A 26764-nucleotide genomic window follows, 5' to 3' on the forward strand; every position below is an offset into this window, starting at 1 on the left:
AAATATAAATTAAATATCAAATTTTTAAATACTGTGCTTCTCTAACCTGTTATGTGTCTGCTTAGCTTTAAAATCTATTTAAACTTGGTTTTGCAAGAATCCATAGAAAACGGATTTTTTTTTTTTTTGGCTTTTTGGTCTACAAAAATCCTGCAATTTCAAGAGTGTCCTGAAGATTGAATACCTTCTGGTTACCGTCACACATTATAGGTCCTTCTCTAATTATCATCGCAGAGGTGACCTGAGTCCCAAAGTAAGCTTCTGGAGCTGCTCAGACTTCTGAAGAGGTGGTTTACAAGTTCAGGGAGAAGGGAGGGAGGAAGGACCAGGCACTCACCTTTTTGTAGGAATGGCAGGCAGGCACTGTGGTCAGCAGTGGTCATTGGAGGAGAACTGCTGAGCAGCCAGGAACCAGCCCACTTTGCAGTGAACCTGCGTGAAGCAGCCTTGCTGTGACTGAGGTAGGCCACCTTCTTTCTGAACTTTGTTTTTTCCAGGATTCTGCACCTGTAACCAGAGCTGGTTCAATTATGCCCTACCTAGAAGAGCTGACCCCAGCAAGGCTCAGGGACGAAGCAACAGTTTAGAAAAACTGCCTATGACAAGTCTCACTTTGGTCACTTGTGATTCTCAGGCCAGTGGCAGGCACAAGTCACTCTCTAGTGGTGGTACCCACGGAGAAGGGTCAGCTGTGAGGATCCTCCCCTTTTGCTCTAAGAAATGCCTGTCAGCACTTCGCTCTCATCTGTGAAGTTTGGGCAGACTTTATCTGCAATACATAAATACTTGAATTTAAATTTACAGTAAAATGCAATAATGCCCTAGTACATTTTTTCTATTGAAATCAGAGCAAAATTGTCCTCAGATGTTACTGACCTAAGACAATATTTCACTCAAACTTCTCGTTTGGCCTGAGCAAGGCCTGAAGAGAGTAAGGAAATGTCCTAGATCTAACCACTAGTGAGTGATTCTGTGGCGCTGGAACCCAGGCTGTATGGCATTCCTTTGGCTGTGCGTCTGCTAGATCCGACCTTCACATGCTACATCACAGATATTCAGTTATGGATGTGCCTCGTATCACAGGAAGATACAGTGGGGATAAACTTCTCTAAGCCCTTCTACAACAGAACTGAAGTTAGATACGAGAGGGCCACTATAGTTTTCAAGGGAGACTCTGTTTACTTTGTACATGAAAAAAAAATTGGTAGCTTCAGTGGTGATTCCCAGACAATGCAATATATTTCCGAATTGCTGGAAAGTGTTTTAAAACTTCAGCCATGTCCCACGTAGGGCTCCTGAATTGCACCTTCAGGGAAAATGCCAGGAACTTCCCCCTTCGGGCTCACAATTCTAATGAGCAGCAGCATGGAAAAACACCCCACCAGATTATTCCAAAATTCTCACTCAGGTTTAATATTCTATGATGTTTAAATCAGAATTTCCTAAATTCGTTCCTACTAGGAATAATTTTATAGTCAAGGTTGAGAAACAGAACAAAAGACTGGAAACAAAACAAAGACGACTTTCTTGGAGATTGGCATCACATGCTTATAGTATGAAGCTGCTAAAATTATCAAGTTATTTGAAATTTGTGCAGTCCACATTTCCTAGGTATATTGAGACACAAAACATTTTTTTTATATACAATAGCTACTAGCATCTTAGGAGCTAGTAATCTGCAGAACACCCTTTTAAAGAATAAATTATTAAGACAAGACATATTTTATAAATACAACAATGTTGTAGCTTCAAATAAAATGCATGGTCGCACCCTGAAGACCAGTGCAATAACCAAAACAGAGTTAACTCCTGTGATCAGTCAAAGGAAGTTTCTCTCATACAATAACAATGTAGCTCGGACCTAAGGCTTGTCCAGGGTCAGGCCCTGCACTATAGATTTGCAGTGCCTCTCCTGGGGAAGGGAGCCTCCCTGCCCTTTCTTCGGTAACTGGGAAGATAATGAGGTTTTTGGATTTCCATAGTCCAGGGTTACAGGTGGACATTCCTCTGGACACACTTCCCTTTGCAGCCTGGCTTTCTGCCTGCAATCTGCCTCACCAGGTTTCAGATATTTCCTCTGACTCCAGATGAAAAATTAACCTGAAACAAATACCTCAAGATGGCCACAAAGCCCTTCTGTAGGGTCCAGCTGCAGCTTTGGAAGCAGAGGCAGACCTGTGTGGGAGACGTGGGGTCAGCGCAGATTGACCCCCTGCTCTAGTTTCAGGTAAGCGTTAACTCTCTGTGGGGAGGAAGCGCTCTCCAGGGAGTTGGTTACTCTCTCTATGAGGGATCTCATGTGTTCTAATGAATTCCTAGCCTTTGAAATGTTTTAAACTTTGTTCCCTTTATTTTTATAATGTGCTTTTTTTTTGAGTGCTGAGGATTGAACCCAGGGTCTCGCACATGCTAGGCAAATGTTCTACCAACTGAGCTACATCCCGAGCCCTATAATGTGCATTTCTTTAAAGAGATCTTGAACAAGTGAAGTTAATGTGCTGAAATCTGATATGAAGCCATGGCGTAGCTGGCCAGATCCTGATTTAGTCAGAAGAGCTGCTCTTTTTCAGCACAGGTCTGGGACGTGTGCTCCGCTCTGGGCACATCAACTGCCTCTTCTCCCAGGCCAGGCCCTGCAGGGTCTCCTCTGGTGTCCTGGTCCCACCTCTCCACTTGACATCCACTTCCTGATCCTCCTCCACATCCCCTCAGTTACCACTGCTCAGGGGTCCACGGCAGGCACAGGAAGAATTAAGACTCGCTTATCCTTCCTTCTTCCCGTCCTTCTTCCCTTCCTTCCTTTCTTCCTTCCTTCCTTCCTTCCTTCCTTCCTTCCTTCCTTCCTTCCTTCCTTCCTTCCTTCCGTCCTTCCTTCCTTCCTTCCTTCTTCCCTTCCTTCCTTCCTTCTGTCCTTCCTTCCTTCCATCCTCTTTCTTTCCTTCCTTCCTTCCTTCCTTCCTTCCTTTCTTCCTTTCTTCCTTCCTCCTTCCTTCCTTCCCTTCTTTCTTTCTCCTCCCTCCCTCCCACCTCCCTTTCCTTCTCAGGTCCTTTTGTTCTTTCCTCAATGACTCACTGCAAGTCACACACCAGCCTACTGGTTGGGGACACAAAAGTAAAGCATGTTAATTCTTTTCCTGAAGATGATGACTACTTAGTTATTGAATCAGAAAAAAAACTTATCATCATTTACAAAATGTGATTTCAAATGCTCAGGGAGACTCAGACGAAGTGCTGTATGAGCCAGGAGATGCACAGGAGAACCTGAGGTCACGTGAGAAGGTGCCAGGAGCCTCCCAAGAAGCCTGTGCCCTTGGACTTACCTAAAAGATAAGGGGAGCCATGATGGGATAGCGCAGGGACACAGAGCAGCTCATGCAGAGCTGGAGGTCAGGACAGTGACAGAGACCGTGCGGGAAGCCAGTGGCTGAACCATGAACTGTCCGTGGCACAAGGCTCAGGAGCTAGGGCTTCGTCCGCCAGGCAACATGGAGAAGTGCAGTCTGAACATTCCCAGGGCAGGGACCACTGATGTACCTCAAAAGGGGCCACACACATGTACAGACTCACCTGGATCAGACCATCACCACGCGGCTACCAGGACCTCAGGTGAGAGGCGCACGCACGTCACACGAATGCACACGTGGAGTAGAGGCAGCCACTAAGGAACCAGGACAGGGTGAACATCACGAGGGTCTCATCTGCACCCACCAAGTCCAAGCTCTCCCCCTGCACACGCTGGCCAGAGGAGGAGGCCAAGCAGTCGGGACAAACCGGGCCACTTTCTTGCACTCCTCCTGGTTCTGTTCTGTCGTCCCTCAACCCGAGGAAGCCTCTCTCTTAATGCTTGGCAACTTTTCCACAATCCCTTATTTCCTTAAGAGAAAGAAAATAGTTCCCTTATAATATTGTAGTTCTCTGAAATTTTCATTTGTCATGCTTTTCACTTTACAGCATTTTAACTCGTTTTTTGAAATATTGTTTGTTTTTGTTTCTAATTAAGCAAATTTTCTGGTTCAAGGCTTTTGGCGGTGTCAGAAAGTGTAATTAAGATCACACTGGTCACAAGAGGAGGCTTTTGGCAAAAGCATATTTTATTCCCTTTCTGGGGAAAAAAACAAAACAAAACTATTCAGGATGTGGGCCAACCTGATTCTATCAACTGGTTATAAGGCCTGGAGCCTCAGGCTGTCCACCCAACTTGTACGCCACCAGCCCTCCAGGTTCAGAAGCCTCTTCTTGCAAGTTCAAAGACCAACTGCCGGTCATCGGCAAACCTCTTTCTGAGTGTGCCTGGGGCAAGCGTCTGATCCTATGGCCTGATCCTGTGGCCTTGGTTGGAATGAGAAGCAAGTGGGCATTCCAGAAACCTGCTTAGGTTAGAACTTTGGGGGCTCCAGGAGGGGCTTTTGACACAGTGGTGACCAGCTCAAGTCACTTAGAAGGAGCCAGAGAGTAATGGGTGCTTTTAGGTGGTAGCTGAGATGGGCTGCCTAGGAGAGATGGCAGAGATGGAGGCTGTGTTCCCTTAAAGACCCATGACAGGGAAGTTGCAGAGTCCTGTGATGTCCATTTAACATATATATATATGTTGAAAATGGACACGACACCTTTATTTAATTAATTTATTTAAATGTGGTGCTGAGGATTGAACCCAGTGGCAGACACATGCTAGGCAAGTGCTCCACCACTGAGCTACAGCCCCAGTCTGTGAGGCCCACTCTGCTCAGTCATTTGGGGACTCACACTCGCCCATCTCCATGCCCCACAGGCAGCCGCAGCTTCTCTGAAGGGGCTGCTGGAAAGTGTGCTTGGATGCCTTTGGGTAGTTTCTAGTAACACAGATAAAGAGAGACTGAGAAGAGCTTCTCACAGAGCAGCCCCGGAGACCCTCAGGGAGAAGGTCATGGTGCACACTCAGCTCTTGGGAGAAAAAGTGCAAGAAGAAAGGAAGAAGAGATGGAGGAGGACAGCAGGAAGGGAGGCAGGGGAGATGCAGGGCCTGCAGGGAACTCAGAGGGGTGGCCTGCCCTCCCTCCCGCACGTTCCCCTCTCCAGGACCCAATTTTTATCAGCACAAATCACAGAATTGGTGAAAAAAATTTTAATGTCTTTTTCAATCTAAAATTGTGGCAAGTATATGGGTGTATTCATATATTAAAAATCATCCTTATTGCCTTGCAGAGAGCACAAGGATAATTTTTGGAAGCTTCAAGACTGTTAGGCCTTTGTCCTACAAAAAAAAAAAAAAAAGCAAACATACAAACAAAAACCAAATTTTAACAATATCTTATTAAATTTTTATTTTTGCATTTGCAATTTTGTTCCCGGAGCTTCATCTTAAATATATAGGATCCTAGGGTTTCCTTCCTCCTTGGGACTTGGCTGGAAAGAACAAACCCTTGGTATAGAAGCAGAGATACCTCCTCTCATAGGATCTAAATTTCTTTTAACCATTTCCAGTTTCTCGGAACATGCTTGGAATTTCTATGCCGGTACTGTTAGTTCGCTGGCAGAGCTAAACAAGCTCTAAACAATCACTTCAATACTTTCTGGAAATTCCGTTGTGTCTGTTTCAAATGCTGATGCTACAGCACTCGTTTTCTCTTCCTTCTATACCCGTGTGGAGTCAATGCAGACCATGGTCATGAGATGGGAGCTCAGGGATACCCAGAGAACACTGAGTCTCCAAAGGGACATGGCCCAGAAGCTACTGGAATGCAGGGGCATGCCGAAGTCTCCGCAGCAACCCGCCCGTGTCCTTGCTCGGCTCCTTGCCTACAGCTTGCTCCTGGAGGATGAAAACGAAGGGAGTCACGGGAGGACCACAGGCATCCGGAGGGAGCTCTGCTGCGGGGAACATGTGCGCCCCGAGACTTTGGTGACAGAGATGTGGCCCTGCCTCCTTAGGACACAACACGCACATCCAGGTGGAGGCCTGAGCTGCAGTGAGGCTCGCCAGGGAGGAGGTGGCAGGATCAGAGGGTGCGAGGCCAACCCACGCTGCAACACGGGGAAAGCTGGTGTGAGACTGCTTAGCCCACCCACCTCTGCTTCAGCTGGAGCTCCCATCCCTCCGTAAACCTAAAACTCCAGCCCGAGGCGGAGGACTCACTTCCTCTCTGAGGTCGTCCACACTCCGGCTCTTGAGCGCCTGCGCCCTGGTGTGATCACTGTCTTGCTCGGCTGCTCACACCTGGGGTGTCCTTCGGTTCTCTGTAGAGTGCTCAAGAACCTGGAGGGGCCAAGAAGAGGTCCCTGCATCTCTCAGAGATCTCCTCAGACCCCTGGACAGTGACAATCAAGAGGAAAGGAAAAGTTAGCAGATGTTTGACTCTTGGCCTTATGTCTGTTGGAATAGCCCTTTCTGCCTGTATTATGGTGTGATTTTGTATGTGCACACACCTCGTGTGATTAGTTCCCTAGCAGGGCAATAAACACATGTCAGCACCTCACACTTTCCTCTGCTGGCATCTCCTACACCTCCCAAGGGTGCATGCACCCTCGCTCCTGCATACCCGCGAAGCCTCCTTTCCCTCCACGCCCCTTCCGAGTCTCCCTGGAACCATGTGCATGGGTTTCTGAGCACATGTGAATATAACTAGATATATCCTGTGGCTTTTTTGAGCATGACCTTCCTATGGCCCTGGGATGCTCCACCCTACCCTGTTTAACTAGGTGAACTTTAAGACTCACCAGATCCTCCTCTTCCAGGAAGTTTCCTACTATCTGGTCCCTGTCTATGCTCCTACAGGGTTCCAGGGCAGCAGGCACCCACTGAGTCACTGACCTGTCCAAATAGATCTCCTTCAGGGAAAGAAGTGTGCTTCTTCTCCCAGCATTCCCAGTCCTCAGCCCTGGGTAGGGACCCCAGCCATTTTTGGAATTGGATGCATCAAGAGGCCTTTTAGAGGAGTGCGCAGTAAAGGCCTTCAGAAGGTAAGTTGGCAGTGAAACCTCACCAGACAACACCCAGCTGGAGAAGTGGTGCTTACAGTACAAGCTTGGAAGTTGGATGGAGGGCTTGGGAATTATCTTCTGAGATTTGACACTGACATCAGCTGCTCTGGGACAGGGACTCTGGGATGCATAGGAATGGTGAAGGGTTTGCCTGATGCTCCTTCACAGCATTAGGTTTTCACGATGGAAGTTACTGAAAACCCTCCGTAGCCCAAAGGGTTAACGGAGCTTTTCCTCCCTGGCCTCCCTCCCTGGGAGTAACTTGAAGCAGGCCATAACGTCAGGCTGAAATCTCGGGTCACAAGTGTAGGGCTATGCTCATAAGGAGGAATGAGAACTGGACGTGAATTAACGAGGTTGTGACCTAGTAAAAGCTTCACAACTCTGGAAGCTCTTGGAAACTGCATTTTGCCTTACTGCATATTTTTGAAAATCAATAAAAATGAATAGTAATGCTTCAGGAACGAGTGGAAGGGAGGAGGCTGCGCTGTAACTCCTAGATGTCATGCTGAGTGTGCAGCTCCGCAGCATAGCACGAAGGACCTCAGCCTTGGATGTGCAGGGACGGACCGTGGGGACAGCGCTCGCGGAGTCCTGGTTTACACAGTCAAAACCACCACTGCTTTAGGCCTTTCTCCAACTGGATCATAAACAACATGGAGGTCCCAGGAAAAACTCCCGGTTTGGGCCAGGTTAAAGAAGGGTAAGGCTCTTTTAGCAGATTCAGTTTTAATTGCTTTGGAAAACCATCATTTACATTAAAATTTTAAATATGGAATTGGTGCGGTTTGGAAGTGCCACTCAAGGAGGATCCCAGACAACTCACTGCCAGCTGCTGTCCAGGGAAGGATGTCTTCCCATCCACTTGCCACAGCCAAACCCTCCTGAGCCTGAGGAGGAAACCACACTGCAGAGGACCTCTCTCCTAGTCGAGCAGTCTCTTGCAACTCCTGCAGAAAGGACCTGAAAGGAGAGGAATGCACCTCTGCGCCCCTTACCTGCCAGCCAGGCACCTTCTAGGCTCTGTGTAGTCCTTCCCTTGTCTCAAAGCCCCTCACTCTTCAGCGGGACCTCCCTGTGCCACTCGGCATGCGGGCCCTCTCCCTCGCCTTGCCATAGCCCGACGCTGATCATCTCCGATTCTTCCAGGGCCAAGGTCTTTCTACCTTGTGAGCAGCCTCGCTGGGCCTAGACCTTGAAGTCTCTATGTGTGTGTGCCTGTGTGTTTCCCTGGGTTGTTGTTTCTTGGTTCTGCATTTTGAGTACAATCAGAGTGTTCAGGCCAAGCGAGCAGGGTGTTGGGTTGGAGTGCGGTTGAACCTGACCAAGTGTACTGATGAGATAGCTGTGAGGAGCGAGGGCCGTGAAGGCAGAGCCTGTGGAGGACAGGTTTTCACCTGCCACACAAGTTCCACAGTCAAACCCTCCTGAGCCTGAGGAGGAAACCACACTGGAGAGGACTCAAGGCTTTGGCCCCTGGATAAATTCTAGCCTCTCTGGGAGGTTGACAAGGACTAAATGCATATTTTTATTCCAGATACAGAACTACAGATACAAAGAGCTGTGGGTGGCAGATGTGCTTTGGAACTGCTCAGAATAAACTTTGGCTCTGAGTAAAGTGAAATTTGACCTATGAATACAAGTCATTCCCATCCTCGTTAATAATTTTAATTTTACAAGAATATATCATATATAAAACTATATATTCAAGTCCATATGCATGCTATTTATATATTTACACGTATAAACAGCTTCAAAAATAATAATAAAATAATTATATGTACCCCAAGTTCAAACTTAAAAGTATTTAGAGTATTACCTATAACTTTGAAGTCCTTAATACACCCCTTTCTAAGTGTATTTTCCTACCAGAAATTATCAATAGCCTATATTTTTATGAATATTTAATGTTTACATATCAAATATATAATGCATGTATCCCCATTTTGAATATATATACAAGAAATAATCTCTATCTTAAATTTAAATAAGTAAAACCAAATTATACATGTGTGTTAGTCAGCTTTTTATCACGGGGACCAAAATATCTGGCAGAATGACTTAGTGCAGGAAGCTTACTATGACCCATGACATTTAGATGGAGTCCCTGGTCAGCCGACTCCATTGCTCTAGGTCCAGGGTGAGGCAGGACAGCATGGCAGAAGGGCAGGGTGGGGACCGAGGGTTCACTCTGGCAGGTAGGAAATAGAGAGGGAGAGGGAAGGGGCCACAGGGAGGGGGAACTGCTCCAGGACACACCTGGGTAACCTCCTCCTCCAGCCCCACCCACCTGCCTACATTACCATGCAGTCAGTCCACCAACTAGGATGGACTGACTAGTGGACAGCTCTCACAATCCAACCCTGTCACCTTCAAATGCACCTACATATTCTTTATAGCTAGTTTATTTGAACTGTTTTCCACAGTCAGATTAAGTTTCTGCATTAGCAGGAGCTTTGCAGGACCTCATATCCTATCCTAACCATGTGATTCTCACTGACATATTTTTATTTCAAAATTAATGTTTTGGGAATCATCTATGCTTATGTGTATAGCTGTAATTGATCTGTTTTTTAGAGCTTTACAATAAAATTGGATAAATACACCATCATACACTGACCCAGTTACAATGAAAACCTTGGATGGTCTCTGGCTCTTTGTAAAATGTGTAAGTTTATGTCTAGCTACACAAGAGTATGTTTCTCCAGGGTCTGTTCTTAGGAGAGTGTCATTTTCCTTATACTTGATAAAAGCTTATTTTATCAGTCTTCAAAATTTTGGCCAATGTTATGCATGTGATGAGTTTAAATGTCACCTTGTGGAGTTCCTTTCAAATAACTTAGTATTAAACTTTATTATAAATTAGGTAGTCTAAAAAAAAGACAGAACTAAGAATATCACATTCCTGATGCCCAGAGAGTTACACTATTAATATTTTCGTACCAATACTTCCAGACCAAATGATATTATAATCTTTGTGCTGTTTTAAAGCTTATTTCTAAATTAACAATCTTGAACTTTTATTTTAGTATATTTACATTTCTTCTAATAACTATATATCTTTCAAATTCCCAAATGCACCTACATATTCTTTATAACTAGTTTATTTGAACTGTTTTCCACAGTCAGATTAAGTTTCTGACCTCTTAATTCCTCACGATATGGATTAAACTCCACCATGCATTCCAGAGGGAACCAAACATACCTAGACAGAGCATCAGGGCACAAGAAGAGGATTTGATACAGGTGTCCCTGTGGAGTGATGGAATCAGCTCCTTAATGTATCATCACTTTTCTACTACTCAGCTGCAGACTGTACATTTGGACCAACATCTCCTATCATCCCCTTCTCTCCTCCTGCGGTTACCACTGAACTATTCCTGGTTTCTGCATGTTACATTGTTTGGATTTCACACATAACTGAGGACATGCACTTGTTGTCTTTCTGTGCCTGGCTTAGTTCACCTTGCATAGTGTTCTAAAGTCTCATCCATGTTGCTGCAAATAATATCATCCCCTTCTTCTAAAGATGGAGTGGTATTTTGTTGTAGGCAACATATTGTCTTTAGCCATTTGTCCGCTGATGACACTCAGGTTGACTCCTCATTTTTGCTATTGTGATTAGGGCTGCAATAAATATGGAAGTGCAGGTATCTCTTTGATATGCTAATTTCATTTCCTTTGGATTTGTGATCAGAAATGGGGTGGCTGGATCGTGTGGGAGATTGACATTCAGTGTTCTGAGGAAACTTCATGTTGTTCTCCATATCAGCTGTGCTAATTTGCATTCCCATCAATAGTGCACAGGAGTTCTCCTTCCTGTATCCTCACCAGCATTCCATACTTTTTATTTTTGCTAATCATCATTCTAACTGAGGTGACATGATACCTTATTGTAGTTGTGATTTGCATTTCCCGGGTGATTAATTACAGTGAGCATCTTTCACATACCTGTTAGACATCTGTATTTCTTCTTTTGAGAAGTGTCTATTCAGATTACTTGCCCATTTTTAAATTGGATTGCCTGGGGTCTTTTGTTCTTGTTGAGGTTTTTGAGCTCCTGATAGGTGCTGAATATTAGTGCTCTCTCAGAGGAACATAACCAATATCTTCTCCCATGCTTTAGGGCGTTGCTCCACTTTGCAGTTTCCTTTGCGATGCGCAGACATCTGAATTGGTCAGCTTTGTTTTTGTTGCCTATGTTGTTGAGGTCTCATCCAAAAAATCATTGTCTGAAATGACGTCTTAAAGTGTCTCCACCCTTTTCTTCTTTTCTTCCACTGCCTCACACGTGCTAGGCATGTGCTCTGCCACTGAGCCACAACCCAGCCTACGATATTCATATCTGAGGCTGATTTTTTAAAAATATTTTTTAACTTGTAGTTAAACACAATGCTTTTATTTTATATTTATTTTTATGTGGTGCTGAAGATCGAATCCAATGCCCTGCATGTGCTAGGCAAGCGCTCTCCCACTGAGCCACAACCCCAGCCCTCTGAGGCTGATTTTGTATCCTAAAACTTTACTAAATTTGTTTATCTATTCTAATAGTCTTTTGGTGGAAATTTTAGGTTTTTCTACAAGTAGAATCATACCATCTGCAAACAGGGATAATCTGTAGGTGGTGAAAAAGTANTATGCTGGACCGGTAGTCAGTGACGGGTATGATCCAATTGCAGTGGTATCAACCTAAGACAGGAGGCTGACGCCTAAAGGTCAGTTTTCCGATGACGGGTAAGAACCATATGTTGAATTGGACAACCTACCAGGCACGGTCCTTAAGCCACATTGCTTGTTGTTTAATTAATCAGAAGGGGGGAGATGCTGGGAGCCATTAGCCAAGTAGGTATGACAATTTCCTTGCCAGCATACCCCATGTTGCAGTGACATTGAATGTAGGTGACCTTGCTCAAGGACCAAGGCGGATTAGGGCGTTCCCGGTTTAGGTTCCAGGTTTAAGGTTTAAGATTATTCCTGCTGGGAATAGGGCGTATCCTGCTGCCTGAGTTCCCCTTGAGTTCTCACGGGATTCAGACAGTATTTTTGAGGAGACAGAAGCCCAGTGGAGGTGGATTTGGGCAGAGAACGTGGATTTCCCCAGAACGTGATTGTAGACGGCTGGTGTGAGTTCGGGAATAAAGAGTTGCTGTTTGAATCTACAAGCTGTGTGGTGGCTCGTGATTGTGTGCCCAGCCAGACTGCGGCATTTGTGCCCAGCCAGACTGCGGCAATGTACATATAATATGTCAGAACATATAGATATTAGTTGTGGTGTATTACACAAGCACGTAGCATAATTCGGCATCTTTCATTCCCCAGTACTTCCACATGACTTCCTCTCCTACCTCCCTAGGATCCCTTTCCTTTATTCTGTTGATCTTCCTTCTATTTTCATGAGATCCCCCATTGCTCTCTCTGTCTCTGTCTCTGTCTCTCTCTCTCTCTCTCTCTCTCTCTCTTTCTCACTCTCTTTTTCTAACTTCCACATCAGAGAATCCATTCAACACCTGATGTTCTGAGTGTGGCTCATTTTACTTGGCATGGTGTTCTCTACCTCCATCCTTTTACCCACAAATGACATAATTTTATTCTTTATTGATAAGTCAAATTTTATTGTGTATATATACCTCATTACTTTTATTCATTCATCTGTTGATGAACATTTGGTTCCATAACTTGGCTATTGTGAATTATGTTGCAATAAATATTGGTAGAAAAGTATCAATATAGAATGCTGATTTTAAATATTTTAGATGAATATCAAGGAATAGAATAGCTGGATTATATGATTGTTTCATTCCTAATCTTCCAAGGAATTATGATACTGTTTTCCAAACTAGTCACACTATTTTATAGTCTCACTAACAAAGTGTAAGTATACTTTTTGCCCCACATCCTTATCAGCAACTATTTTTGTTTGTATTCTTGATGACTTTCATTTTAATTGGAGTAAGATAAAATCTCAGTGTAGTTTTGATTGGCATCTTCCTGACTGCTAAAGATATTCATCACTTTTCATGTATTTGTTGGTCATTTGTATATCATCTTTGGAGAAATGTCTAGTTCTGTGGCTTCTCTTCATGGTCTGCTTTCTTTGTTGTGCAGAAGTTTTTCACTTTATTCCATCCCATTTGCTGATTCTTGATTTCATTTCTTGAGTTCTAGTGGAAATTTCATTAAGGTAATTGTTTCCTGCACTAGAATGTTAGAGTATTGACCCTATGTTTTCTTCAAGCTGTTTCAGTATTTCTGGTCTAATTCCTTGGTATTTAATCCTTTTGAGTTGATTTTTTGAGACGGTGAGAGAGGGAGACCTTATTTCATTCTTCTGCATGTGGATATCCAGCTTTCTCAGCGTTGTTTGTAAAAAGAGGCTTTTTTTCTTCAGCGTGTGTTTTGGGCATCTTTGTCAAGGATCAGATGACTATATCTATGTGGAATTGTCTCTGTGTCTTCTATTCAATTCCATTGATCTTCATATATGTTTTCATGCCATTATCATGCTGGCTTTATTACTATAACTGTGTTGAATTATTTTGAGAACAGATCTTATGATTCCTCCAAACAGCTCTTACTGTTTGGGATTGCTGTGGCTACTTTGTATCTTTAATTCTTCCTTATGAACTTTAGGACTGTGTTTTCTGGTTTTGTGAAAAATGTCTTTGGTATTTTGATGGGAATTGCATTGAATCTGTAGATTGCTATTGATAATACTGCCATTTTGCCTATCCATGAACATGGGATGTTATTTCATCTTCTAGGGTTCACTTCAATTTTTTTCTTTGGTACTATAATTTTTATCATAAAGTTCACATGCCTCTTTCTTTCTTTATTTTAGTTATTGTGAATGAGTGTTTCTTAACTTCTTTTTTGGCAGATTCATTAAAGTAATATAGTAAATCAATTGATTTTAGGATGATAGTCTATATGTTGATCCTCTATCCTAGAAATTTGATTAATTTGTTTATCAGATCTAGAAGTGTTTTGGTGAAGATTTGGAGTCTTTGAAGTATAAGATCATGTCATCAGTAAGCAGAGATTGCTTACCTTCTTTTTCTATTTATATACCTCTAATTTCCTTCTCTATCCTTATTACTCTGTCTCAAATTTCAAGAACTGTATTCAGTAACAGTAGTGAAAATGGATATACTTGTCTTAATCCTGACTTTAGATGGAATGCTGTTGAATTTTATCTATTCTGAAGCTGGCTTTTGGTTTATTATATGCAGACTTTATGATGTCAAGGTAAGTTCCTTTTATCACTAATTTCTTCAGTGTTTTTAAATACATAGGTGTTGGATTTCATCACGAAATTTTTGCATCTATTGAGATTATTAGGTGATTTTTGCTCTTGATTCTATTTATGTGATGAATTACATTTATTGATTTATATATGTTTACCAGCCTTACATTTCTGGGGTAAATCTAATTTGATCATGGTGTGCATCTTATTGATGTGTTTGTAAGGTAGAAGCATCTTATTGATGTGTTTGTTAATTCAGTCTGCCAGTTTGCTAATATTTTATTAAGATTTGTCACCCATGTTCATCAGGGATATTATTTTTTTTCACTTGATTTGTCCTTATCTGGTTTTAGTATTAGGGTATTACTTGCTTCCTAGAATGAATTTAGTAGTGTTCTCTTACTTTCTATTTTATGGGATAATTTGGAAAGATTGGTGTTAATTATTCTTCAAAGAGCTGGTAGAATTCATGTGAGAATCCATTTGGTCATGGTCTTTTCATTGTTGGAAGGTTTTTATTATTATTTTAATCTTTTTTTGCATGATATTTATCTGTTTAAGTTTACTGCATCTTCTAGACTCAATTTGGGTAGCTCATATGTGTCCAGAAGTTTGTGAATATCTTCTATATTTTGCCATTTATTGGAGTATAAGTTTCAAAATAATACCTAATGATCCTCTGGTTTTCAGAAATGTCTGGGGTGATATCATCTTTATTCACCTCTAATTTTGTTTATTTGTGTCTTTTCTCTTTCTTTTGGTTAGTTTTCCTGAGGGTTTATCAATTTTGTTTATTTTTTCAAATAACCAATTCTTTGTTGCAGTGATTATTTATGTTGTATTCTTTACTGCATTAATTTTAGTTCTAATCTTAATTAAGATTAATTAAATTAGAGCTTAATTAAATCTTGTCTTCCGCTAGTTTGAGAATTTGTTTGTTCCTGCATTTTCAAAGCCTTGAGAAAGAACCCCATTATTATTTTTTCATTATTGTTTTGGTGTATTTCTGTATTTTTTTTTCATATAGGCACTTACTGCTGTAAAGCTTGCTTTTATAACCAACTTCATAGTGTCCCACAGATTTTGTATGTCATATCACCATTGTTTTTGATTCTGAGAATTTTAAAAATTTTCTTCTTATTTTTTCTATGACCTATTCTTAATTCAACAGAGAATTGTTCTATCTCCATGTGTTTATATGATTTCTGTATTTTTTGCTATTAATTTATAATTTCGATCTATTATAATATGATAAGGTACATGGAATTATATTAAATTTTTGTACATGTTAAGACATGCTTTGTGACATAAAACATTGTCTGTTTTGTAAAAGGGTCTATGAACTGCTGAGAAAAAATTTAACTCAGCTGTGGTTGGACAAAATATTCTACAGATATCTACTAGTTTCATTGTATTTACACTATCATTTAGGTCAACAGTGTCTTTATTGATTTTATGTCTGAATGATCTGTCTATTGTTGAGGAGGTTGTGTTGAAATCACACAGTTTTATTGTATTGGAATCTATCTGGAACTTAATATAAAGAAACATTTGTTTTATGTAATTAGGTGTACTAACATTTGGGGCATAAATATTTCATATAATTTTTCCCTTTACCAATATATAGTGGCCTTCCTTGTCTCTTATGATTAATTATTGCTTAAAATTTGATTTTTAATATATGAGAATAGCTACCTCTGCTTGTTTTCAGACTCCATTTACATGAAGTATCTTTTCCCATCCTTTCACATTCATCCTGTGAATTTCTTTGCCTATAGGATAAGTCTCTTGTAAAAAACGTATACTCTTGTTTGTTAATTCAGTCTGCCAGTCTGTACCTTTTAATTGGAGAGCTGAGTCCATTTACATTCAATGATTTTATAGAGAATCTGTTATTATTTCCTGGCATTTTTGTTTGCTTTCTATATATTAAATTCAGCCTTAATCTTCATTTATCTAACTTCCCTTCTAGAAAACTTCATCTACTTGTGAATTTTGGTGTTTGCTTTTGTGTTCTCTATGTGTAGTATTTCTTTAAGTATTTTCTATTTATTGTTGTTTACTGGTAATAAATTCTTTTAGTTCATTCTTATTGTGGAATGTTTTTTATTTATACTTTGATTCTGAATGATAGCTTTTCTGGATACAGCTATATTGGTTGGCAATTGTTTTTGTTTAAGAGCTTGGCTTATCTTATTCCAAGCCTTTCTGGATTTTAAAATCTGGGAGAAGTCAGAAGTTTTACTGGTTTACCTCTAAATGCAAGCTGATGTTTTTCTCTTCCAGCTTTTAATATTCTGTCCTTATTCCTGTGTTAAGCATTTTGATTAGGATGTATCTTGGAAAGGTACTTTTTGAATTTGGACTATTTTTGGATGGTATATACATTTTGAATATGAATTTCCATCTCATTTCTAAGGCTTGGGAATCTCCAGCTATAATTTCATTGAAAAGATTCTTAACCCTGAATTTCCATGATCTCTTTTGTCCCAACTGCTCTTAAAATTGTTTTCTTGATGTTGGCCCAGAATTCTTAAATATTCTGATTTGGTCTTTAATTTTTTTTTTCTTATTGCCTGTGAGTGTTCGTGTTCATATACCCTTTATTTAATGACTGAAGTTCTGTTTTTTATATAGTCTAATCTATTAATGATACTTTCAAGGAAACTTTTATTGGATTAACTTTGTCTTTCATTCCCTTTCTTTCAGAATCTCTAGCTCTTATGGAAATGGTCTTTCACCTCTTGAATTTTCTCTTAATTTCTTCCTTAGAACTTCTTTCCATTCATTAATCATTTTAATAATAAATTTCCAATAATTAATTACTTTCTTTAGTATTTCACCTCCTAGTATTTCATCAGACTGCCTCTCTGATCCACAGGCTCTCCCATGCCAAATTTGCTGGCAGTGACCCTCTCTTTCTACCCGTGTCACTCCACCCCCTGAGGTAAACTGGTGCTGCTGCCACTGCCTCTTGGTCTTCTGTGTCTTCTTTCTTGTCCCAGATTCAAAGCACCTGGATTTATTGGGCTCTAGGACTCAGAGCTGACTGTTCCCTACCGGATTTCAGTGAATCCTGCATCACCCACCTTGCTGAGAAGCAGTACTGCTTGAACCCCAGACACTGAGTACCTGGAAAATGCACATTTCCTCTATTCTGTGACCCTCACTCTCCCTGCAGGAGAAATGTTTGCACCATAAAGACTCCACATAGTTTCTAAGTGAAATGAGAAGATTGTTGTTAGAAAAAGGCCAAAGTCCCTTTCAGAGTGTCCACTGTGTTTCCCAGAACCTTTATTGAGCAAATGGAAGTGTTTGCCTATCTCTACCAGATGCAAGTAGCATAATCATGTCTTTTCTTTGCACCTATTGTCACCTACATGTTCACATTTATTTGCCTTCTACAACCAAGAAGCAGGTGTTAAGAGAACAGGACTTGGATTTCTTTCTTCCATTATCACATGTACTGCAGCAATGGAAGTATTTGGTAAATGGTCACCACCTACAAAGAGCCCACTGCTTATAAGACAGAGCCTTGTGCCTATTATATTTAACCCTATATGCATCCTCAGGGCATTTATACTTGTTCCAATTTTATAGGTGGAGAACTGCGTTTCCATGAAGTCATACACCTTGACCGCATCATGAGGCTATACACTGGTGTGTCAACATGTGTGTTTGGAGGTGGTATTCACAGAGGATAGCTCAACTCTTTAGCAGTGAAAAGGGGAAATGAATCACAACTGAGCTCAGAAGTTTTGTAGGTTGGAAGTCACCCGGGTCCTTGGTAGGGCCCTTTGGGATATCAACACCTAGAGGTGAAGGCGAAAGCTTTATTTATTTTATTTTTTAATTTTAATGTTTATTTTTTTAGTTTTCAGAGGACACAACATCTTTGTTTGTACATGGTGCTGAGGATCGAACCCAGGCCACACGCATGCCAGGTGAGCACGCTACCGCTTGAGCCACCTCCCCAGCCCTGTGAAGGCTTCATTAAAAGTCTGAGGCAGTGTCTCTTGAACCTATCTGTCTACACTTATCAGAGCATCTGTGATGGGGGCCTGAGCTTTGTAAGATACTTATGCTTCACCAGAAAACTGATGAATGCAGAGACATTTGGGCATGTCACAGCACAGCTTAAAAAAAGCAAAGCCAAGTCCTTGCCTCTAGTGTGGCACAAAATAGGGAGGAACTTCAAATGTGATATGGCCAGGGGCACTATGTCTTAGTGCAGTTTCCTGTGATATGTGAGGCCCAGTAGGACACTAGCCACCCAGCAGATGCCTACAGTGACAGTACATAGGGACAAGCTGTGGTTCCCCGGTCCCCTGACCACACTGTGCATTCCGTGAGCTCACCCACCTGCAGAGGCAGAGCTCTGTGCCTGCTGACACAGCAGAATCAGGGCTCAAGCAGAACTCGCCCTGAGGTGAGGAGTCACGTAGGCCCTGCCTAGTTACCCACGCACTGTGTGGGCTGAAGTCCTGCTGGCTGGGCAGTGATTTTCGTCAAGGACGGTGAAGATTCCCTAGCCTCACATATCAGCCCCATGTCCTCAGCAAAGCCTGCAGTTTGAGAAAAGCCATTTGAGGGATGATTGTGATACTGTGTGAGCAGATGCAGCAGGAGGGGAATTTCAGAAATCACTGTGGATCTGGAAACAAGTTGGCTGTGATAAAATGGAGTTTGGATGGTATTTGAAACAGTCGGTATGGAAAAGCCAAGGTGCAGAAGGAGGGCGTGGAGGTGGCTAGCCTTCCGCAGTGTGTGCTGGTAAACTGCTTCACGGCCAAGGATGGGAGGCTGGATCCCCCAGGTTTTAAGCTCAACAAACTGTTCTCCCACTTTCGCCACAATGTGATATTCCAGGGTTTGTGTTTCCACATTCTTCAGATGGGTCCTCACTAGGGGACTTGAAAGAGTTGACAAGCCTTTGAAGATAATGTGTGGAGGGCAGTCCTGACTGTGATTGCTTCTGCTGAACACAGACTTCAGAGATCCTCTCACAAGGAGACTAGAGGCATCCAGTGTGTCCTGGCTCTCCCCTGAAATTGACACCCCTCAACACAGGGGACCACAGGATAAGGTAGGAGAGCCCTGGGAGGGAGCAGGAGGCAGCACAGAGTCAGGGCCAGCAGAAATCCAGAAATACAGGTTCTTAGAGTAAGAAGAAAATCCAAAAAGAGGTGGACTTCACCATACCTGTGGGTGCAGGCAGCTTGGGGGGATGGGAAGACTCCCCTCTGGTTTGCTGAGAGACATCTTGGTGATTTTAAGAAATGCAGATTCCGCTATTGGGCAAGTGCTAAGTCTGAGCAGAAGGAGATCTGGATCATATGTAGCCAGCAGTGGGGAGAAGCATTTACCTCTAAGAGGCTGCGGTCAGTGAGGGCCAGGAAGGAGAGCCATGGGTACAGCGGCTGCTCTGCATGGACAGACTGCGTGGAGACCAGAGACTCCCGCCCACCCACTCCATCCCTACCCCGGCCCCCAGTCTCCCTTTTATTTCCTTTTAATTGGTGTCTCCCAAATCCAAAAGCCACTTTTGCCCACCCCAAGTCCTGTCTGGGATCCCCTGTGAGACCATGGTGTGGACCTACTGGGAGAACTAAATAGGATAGAGCTTCCCTTTGAAACTGGACATTTGAGCTTTGTGACAAAGAGCTCAACATGCTTGCTGTGGGTGTGGGAGAGGCCAAGTAGGAGAGATGCCATCGGTCTGATGACAATCTTGCAGCCAGCAGCGCCCCAACCAAGAGCAGAGCTCCAGGTGGTCATGTCACCCATGCTCAGAAGCATGGGAGGACTGACCCCCACAGCCTGACACCTGGCACACACCCAGCATGGGGCCTGAGGCCCTGAGGGCACAGGGCAGGGTGCAATCCAGGTTGTCACCCCCACAACAAGATTCAGGGTTATGGAGGGTGAATTTCACTCCGTAGAGGACAATGGTTTCCTCACTTCTGGCCGGGGCAGGAGGGGTGGAGCTCAGTATAGAAAGTCCTCTAAGAATTTGACTTTTTTGGGTCACAACAGAGATGGGATGCACTGCACAACAAACCTCCTTGAAGCTGTGGATTCTAAAATTGAAGCTAATTTAAAAATTCCTAGAATCAAATGAAAGTGGAAACACAACATTCCAGAATCTGTAGCCCAGCAAAGGCAGTTCTAAGATGGACGGTTATAGCTAAGACTGCCTATATAAAACCAACAACCAAACAAGTCAGGAAGGTCTCCAGTAAATAGCCTAATAATGAGAAATTATTATTAGGTCTGAGAAAAATAAGAACAAACCAATAACAAATACAATCAAAGAATCAGAAGTAAAAATAATGAAATAGAGGCTAAAAGAGCAATACAAAGGATGAAAGAAATAGGTGATTCTTTGGAAAGATTAATGAGATTCTTGGCAAAACCAACCAAAGAAAGAGAAGATCCAATTTATTAAAATTAGAGATGAAAAGAGGAACATTATAAACGACACCACTGAAATCCAGAGGATCATGAGGGGTTATTTTGAAAAATAAAATATTCCAATATGTTAGGAGAAATGAATAAATTTCTAGGCAAATATGGCCTGCCAAAACTGAACCAAGAGAATAGAAATCTCCGTTGACCAATAACAAACAATGAAATTGAAGCAATGATAAGAAGCCTCCCAAGAAAGAAAAGCCCACAACCAAAGGTCTCAACACTGAACTTTACAGATCTTTAAAGGAGAACTAGCCCATGAAATAGGAAGGGAGAGAGTGCTTTCAAATTCATTCTACGTAAAGCCAGCATTACCCTGATACCAAAACTTTATAAGGACTCCTTAGGGGAAAAATTATAGTCCACTGTCTGTGACAAATATAGGTGTAAAACTCCTTAATAAAATACTGGCAAACCAAATTCAACAACACATGCAGACCATGCACCGTGATGAAGTTAGTTTTAGTCCAGGCATGTGAGGATGGTTCAGCATGTGCAAATCAATAAACATAATGAATAAATAAATAAGGACAAAAGTCACATGGTCATTTCAAAAGATGTGGGAAAAGTCTTTAACAAATTTCGACCCTGCTTTATGATAAAACCCTAAAGAAACTATGAATAGATGGAACTTAAGCTAAAAAGGTGTGTATATGACAAACCCCGAGCCAGAATCACCTGATGGGAAACACCTGAAAGCACTTTCTCTAAAACCAGAAAGAAGGCAGGAACATCCGCACTCACCATTTCTGTTTAATATAGTGCTTGGAGTTTTAGTCAGAGTTACTAGACGAGAGAAAGGAATAAAAGGAATTCAAACAAGAAAGGAAGAAGTCAGATTATCCTTAAAATCCTACACTTAAAATCCTATCTCTTCCACTAGAAGTTTTCTAGATCTGATAAACAAATTCAGCAAAATAGAAGAATACAAAACCAGCATACAAAAGCTAATATAAAGCTAAGCTTCTTTATACACGAATAACGAATTTGCTGAGAAAGAAATCAGGGAAAAAAATTAATTCATAATAGTTTAATAAAAAAATCCTAGGAATAAGCCTAATCAAGAAGATAAAGGCTTCCCCAATGAAAACTTCAGAGCACCAAAGACAGTAATCAAAGAAGGCCCTAGAAAATAGAAAGACCTCCATATCCCTGGATAGGCAGAATTAATATTGTTAAATTGGCCAGACTAAAGGGAATCTCCAAATACTGGTGATATTCTTCACAGAACTGGAAAAAGCAATCCTGAAATTCTGATGGAAAAACAAACAAACAAAAAAAGAAACCTAGAATCACCCAAGGAATCCTGAGCATAAAGCATGGTGCAGGAGACATCCCAAACCTGACTTCAAACTGTATGTCCAGGGCCATAGTAACAAAACCAGCACAGTGCTGGCATAAAAACAGACATGTAGACTAATAGAACAGGAGGAATACCCAAAGACAAACATCATCTGATGCTTGACAGAGATGCCAAAACCACACTTGGAGGAAAAGACAACCTCTTTATCAAATGGTTGTGGGAAAACTGGGTTTCTCCATGTACAAGAATGAAACTAGATTCCTATCGCTCACCCTGCACAAAGGTCAATTCAGTGTGGGTCAAAAGACTAAGTATAAGATCAGAAACTTTGCAACTCTTAGAAGAAAATATAGGGGAAACCTTCAACATATAGGCTCAAGAAAAAACTTCCTGAACAGATCTCTCATAGCTCAGGAAATTATAGCAAGAATTAATAAATAGGATGGCAGCAAATTAAAAAACTTCTGTACAACAAAGGAAATGATGAACAGAGTGAAGAGGCAACTTACTGAATGAGGGAAGATGTTTAACAGCTACTCTTCTGAAAGAAAATCAATATACAGAATATATAAAATACCCCCAAAATTCAAAACAACAACAAAACATGTTGAATAGTCCAATCAATATAGGGCCTAATGAACTGAACAGACCCCTTTTCAAAGCAGAAATATAAAGGACCAAGAATTATATGAAAACTGTTTAATAATCTTTATCAGGAAGACATGAACCACATCTACACTGAAATCCCATCTCATACCACTCAGAACGGCAGTCATCAAGAATACAAACAACAATAAATACTGTGGGGACATGGGGAAGAACTCGTGTGTTGTCGGTGGGAGTGTATTTGTTATGTTCTATGGAGATCCGAATGGTGGTCCCTCGAAAAACCAAATAGAACTCCCATCAGATCCAACTGTAGCACTCCTTAGCCAAAAATTGACTCCACAGATAAATGCATACCAATGTGGGTCACCACACAAGTCACAAGAGCCAAGTTATGGACCCAATGTAGGTGTCCATCAACAGATGAACGGATAAAGAAAATGTGGGGTACATGAACATGGAGTTTTATTCGGTCACCAAAAAAGAATGAAATGATGTCATTTGCAGAAAACCCGATGGAACTAGAGAGCATCATGTTAAGTGAAATAAACCAGACACAGAAAGACAAGTCTTACAGGTTTTCTTTCATATGTGGAAGCTAGTGGGGAAAACAGGGAGGATATCGTGAAAGTGGAAGGCAGAAGGGAGACCATTGTGGCAGAGGGAGGAGTTGGGGAAGGAGGGGGATGGCAAGGGGGGCACTGGAGACTGAAAGTGATCAAATAATGTCACATGCCTCTAACAACATACCAGAATGAAACCCCATTCTGCATGATTAATATGCACCAATTAAGTAAATAAACTATTTAACAAAATGAAACACTGAGGTAAGAAAGTAAACTAGAGCCACAGTGAAACCTCACCTTGCAGAGGTCAGAACCGGGTTTCCCATCCAGCAGCTCCACTTCTGTTGTCACTGTGGATGTTTGTGTTTTCCATCTCTTCTTTTTCTGCCTTGGCTTCTTATCTCTTACCCCAAATTCTCAGGTAGTGTGTGTGGGTAGAGATCACGACAAGAGATTTTAAAAGAACGCTATTTTTCAAGCCTGTTAACCCCCGCCCCCAATACAAGTCCTGCTTGCAAGAAGAAGAGAAGGAATAGACCAGTGTGGCGCAGGCCTCCTGGTTCAGGGATCCTGGTGACATCGTGGAAATACCAGCCCCTGCTTGACCTTCTAGGGCTGGAGCAACTTCTTGAGCTGTGTGGCCCCCAGTGGTTACGCCCTATAACTGCAACCTGAGCTGGCTGGCCCTGAACAATGGACCAGGGACCTTCTGCTCTGGCACTGATTCACAGGAGAAGAGATGCCAGGAGACAAAGAGAGAGACCTCCCTGAAACCCAGCTCACAGAAAGAAAAAAAAAGAATGGGTCAAATTTTATATCTGCAGGGCCTGAGCTTACCCATCCCTCAAATGAGCTTGTCCCCCTCCTTCTGAGTAAGTCCCATTAACCCTCTGAAGATACATCCTCGGTGAAATGTTCTTGGACAGTTCACCTCTTACGACAGGTGCAGCTACACCAGAACCTCTGCACGTGGTCTGAAGGAAGGAACCGCTGGGTTAGTTTAAAACTTTGCAGTGTGGGGAGTTCAACACAAAGAACTGGGTAAAGCCAACCTTTGAGACTTGCAGCCTCTTGCTCAGAAGAGATGTTTTCAAGACCCTCATGTTGATTAAGTGAGGGCTTTGAGTTAAGCTCTCACTGTGGTGCCAGGCTGCACACTACAGCTTCTGGGCAGGAGCTTAGGTCCTGGTGGACAGACAGAGGCAGGACACCCGGTGGATAGCAGGAAATCACACTCCACGTAAATGCCTCCACACAGCCATGAATCAGAGGGCACGTCTGTGAAAACCCATCCAGAGTTGTTGGTGAAGTGCTACCCTCTCTAAACTATATTTGGGTGAATTTCTAAATTTTATATGAGTAAAGAGACTTTTAAAACTATGTGATTATTTAGTATCTTTTCCCAATTCTAAAAACTGTATGATTTTATTCTTGAAAATATTGCAAAGAATAGCTCAAATAAAAGACTTAAAATTCCAAAATGTACCACTCAGAATCAGTATGGTTCTTATGTAGTGAATAAATTATCCTTAAATATGTCAAAAGAAAAAATATGTCAAATGTATACTTTACAAACTTTGTTTAAGACAATGTCTCAGTTTTAATTCCTGTGTAAGTGGTATGAGAATAAATTAATAGTTAATTTCTACTGAGCAGTTAACTTATTTCAATGTTAGGACTTTGAATGGAATGCTATGATGAATTTCCCATTTGCGATTTTTTTTTTTATACTTGTCAGATTTATTTTTAAGGAATACTTTAGAAAATAAATTGATGAGGGAGAGAAAGCGTGCATTTCAAAGGGTTCTTGATGTATTGTTAAAGCTTCTTGAGGGGACGCTGTACTAGAATCACTGGGGAAGTTTTAGAGTCTGTCCCTCCACACTCAGGCAAGCCCAGGTGTTATCACGGTTGCTAATCTTGGGTATGTGCCCTTGAGTTTGCAGATATTTCCATGCACTCTAGGTGTGAGTGCCTGTCGGTTATGGGGTTTGCAGTTATTTTCCCAGTTTTCTCTTGGCATTTCCTTCCTTTCCACATGGTCCTTTATGGAGCAAAGTTTTTCATTTTAATGAGAATCGTTTTATGAAATGTCCTTTTATGGATTGTGTATTTGGTGTTAAGTCTAAGAACACTTTGCCTAATTCTGAGCTGGACAATTCTGAAGATTTTCCTAAAATTTTATAATGTTGCATTATGGCAGGGCTTATTTGGGCTAATTTAGGAGGGCGACTTAGGTTGAAAATTCATTGTTTTGCAGATAGATGCCAGAGTGCTCAGCAACTGATATTTTTAAGCATGTGTTTTGCAAACAGCAACATTATTGAGTGACTTAGTTTAGCCAGTTTTTTAGTCAGTCCGTTGTGATTTTGCAGGTATAGCTTGTTTTCTTTTTTTTTCCTAATGTTTTGATCATTTGGTGTCCTTTATGTTGTGGCTTTTATTTGCTTCTTTTTTAAATTGGTAAGTGCTTACAAACTGTTTTGAAATTTTGTTTATATTTTATTGTATCATATCATAATGAATATGACATTCTAGTTTCTGAAATATATACTACAGAACATAATTTATTTAAATCAGAAAGACATTCCATAAGTATTTAGAAGAAAACTACCATGCACAGTTGTATACCATTGATTATAGTATGTGTGTGTTAAATCAACCTCATTGATAAAATCACTTATGTAATTTTGTATTGACAGGGGTTCTCAGCTAGCATGCTGAAGCTTTTGTCAATTAAATGGCAGCTGAACAAGACAACTCATACCATGAAGAAAGCCACCTAGGAGGAAACCTGTCTGTAGTAAAACTGAGTACACCTCTCCTGCTTTGACACATCAAGTGGACACTCACTGGCACCTGCTAAGACCAGGACCATCACGCCCCATACAAACATCTGCTAGAGCTTGGGTCCCACCCATCAGCAAGGCAGAACACTGGTCTTTACTGGACTCACACCCACCCACCCACCCATCACCTGCAGCATTAGTTATAAAAGTCATATGTATTTGTTTCCAGTCATAATCACATAGCTGAGTTAAATATTATGCACATTTATAATTTTTAATCATGAAAAGAAGGCTCTTTCATAACTAAGCATTTAGTGTTAGACACACCAAACCCAATTGGAAAAAAAAATAAAGAGGTATGGAATTAAGTAGTAGCTGGATAACTTCCAAAGCCTGAGAAAGATCAGAAAATCCTACATAAAAGATACACTTGCATTATTCCAAAGTGTTTCTAAAATCTTGGTTTTTGAAAAGAAAAACAAAGGAAAAACTGTAAAAGCAAATTTTATGATTATATTTTCATGATAAAAATTATAGATGTTGTTTTGTTTCAATTCTTGTGCTTCCAGGTTTTGATTTCATTTTAATAATAATAGCAAACTATTGTTTTATATAAAATATCTTGTATTTTAAGAGTTCCGATGTCATCAATCTTTTTTAATCACAATAGCAATACTTTTCTGAGTTAGCATTTGTGTTACTGATACTCTCTGTGTGTATGAATGTGTGTGTGAGTTGTGAAAGTCAGTGTGTGTGAGTGTGCGAGTGTGTGAAGGCGACTATGTGTGAGTGTGGGTGAGGCTGTCTGTGTGAGCCAGTGTATGTAAAT

The 26764-nt window shown here is 41.4% G+C and overlaps 1 long non-coding RNA gene across 1 annotated transcript; it reads left to right on the forward strand.

The window, feature by feature from the left end:
- Nucleotides 1–1807: 1807 nt before the first annotated feature.
- On the forward strand, nucleotides 1808–26489 carry LOC125617283. The gene is made up of 2 exons (XR_007348261.1): nucleotides 1808–2227; nucleotides 25849–26489. It is a non-coding gene; the product is annotated as an uncharacterized LOC125617283 (long non-coding RNA).
- The last annotated feature ends 275 nt before the right edge of the window (nucleotides 26490–26764 follow it).

Source organism: Marmota marmota, unplaced genomic scaffold (assembly GCF_001458135.2).
Source record: "Marmota marmota marmota unplaced genomic scaffold, marMar, whole genome shotgun sequence".
Lineage (NCBI taxonomy): Eukaryota > Metazoa > Chordata > Mammalia > Rodentia > Sciuridae > Marmota > Marmota marmota.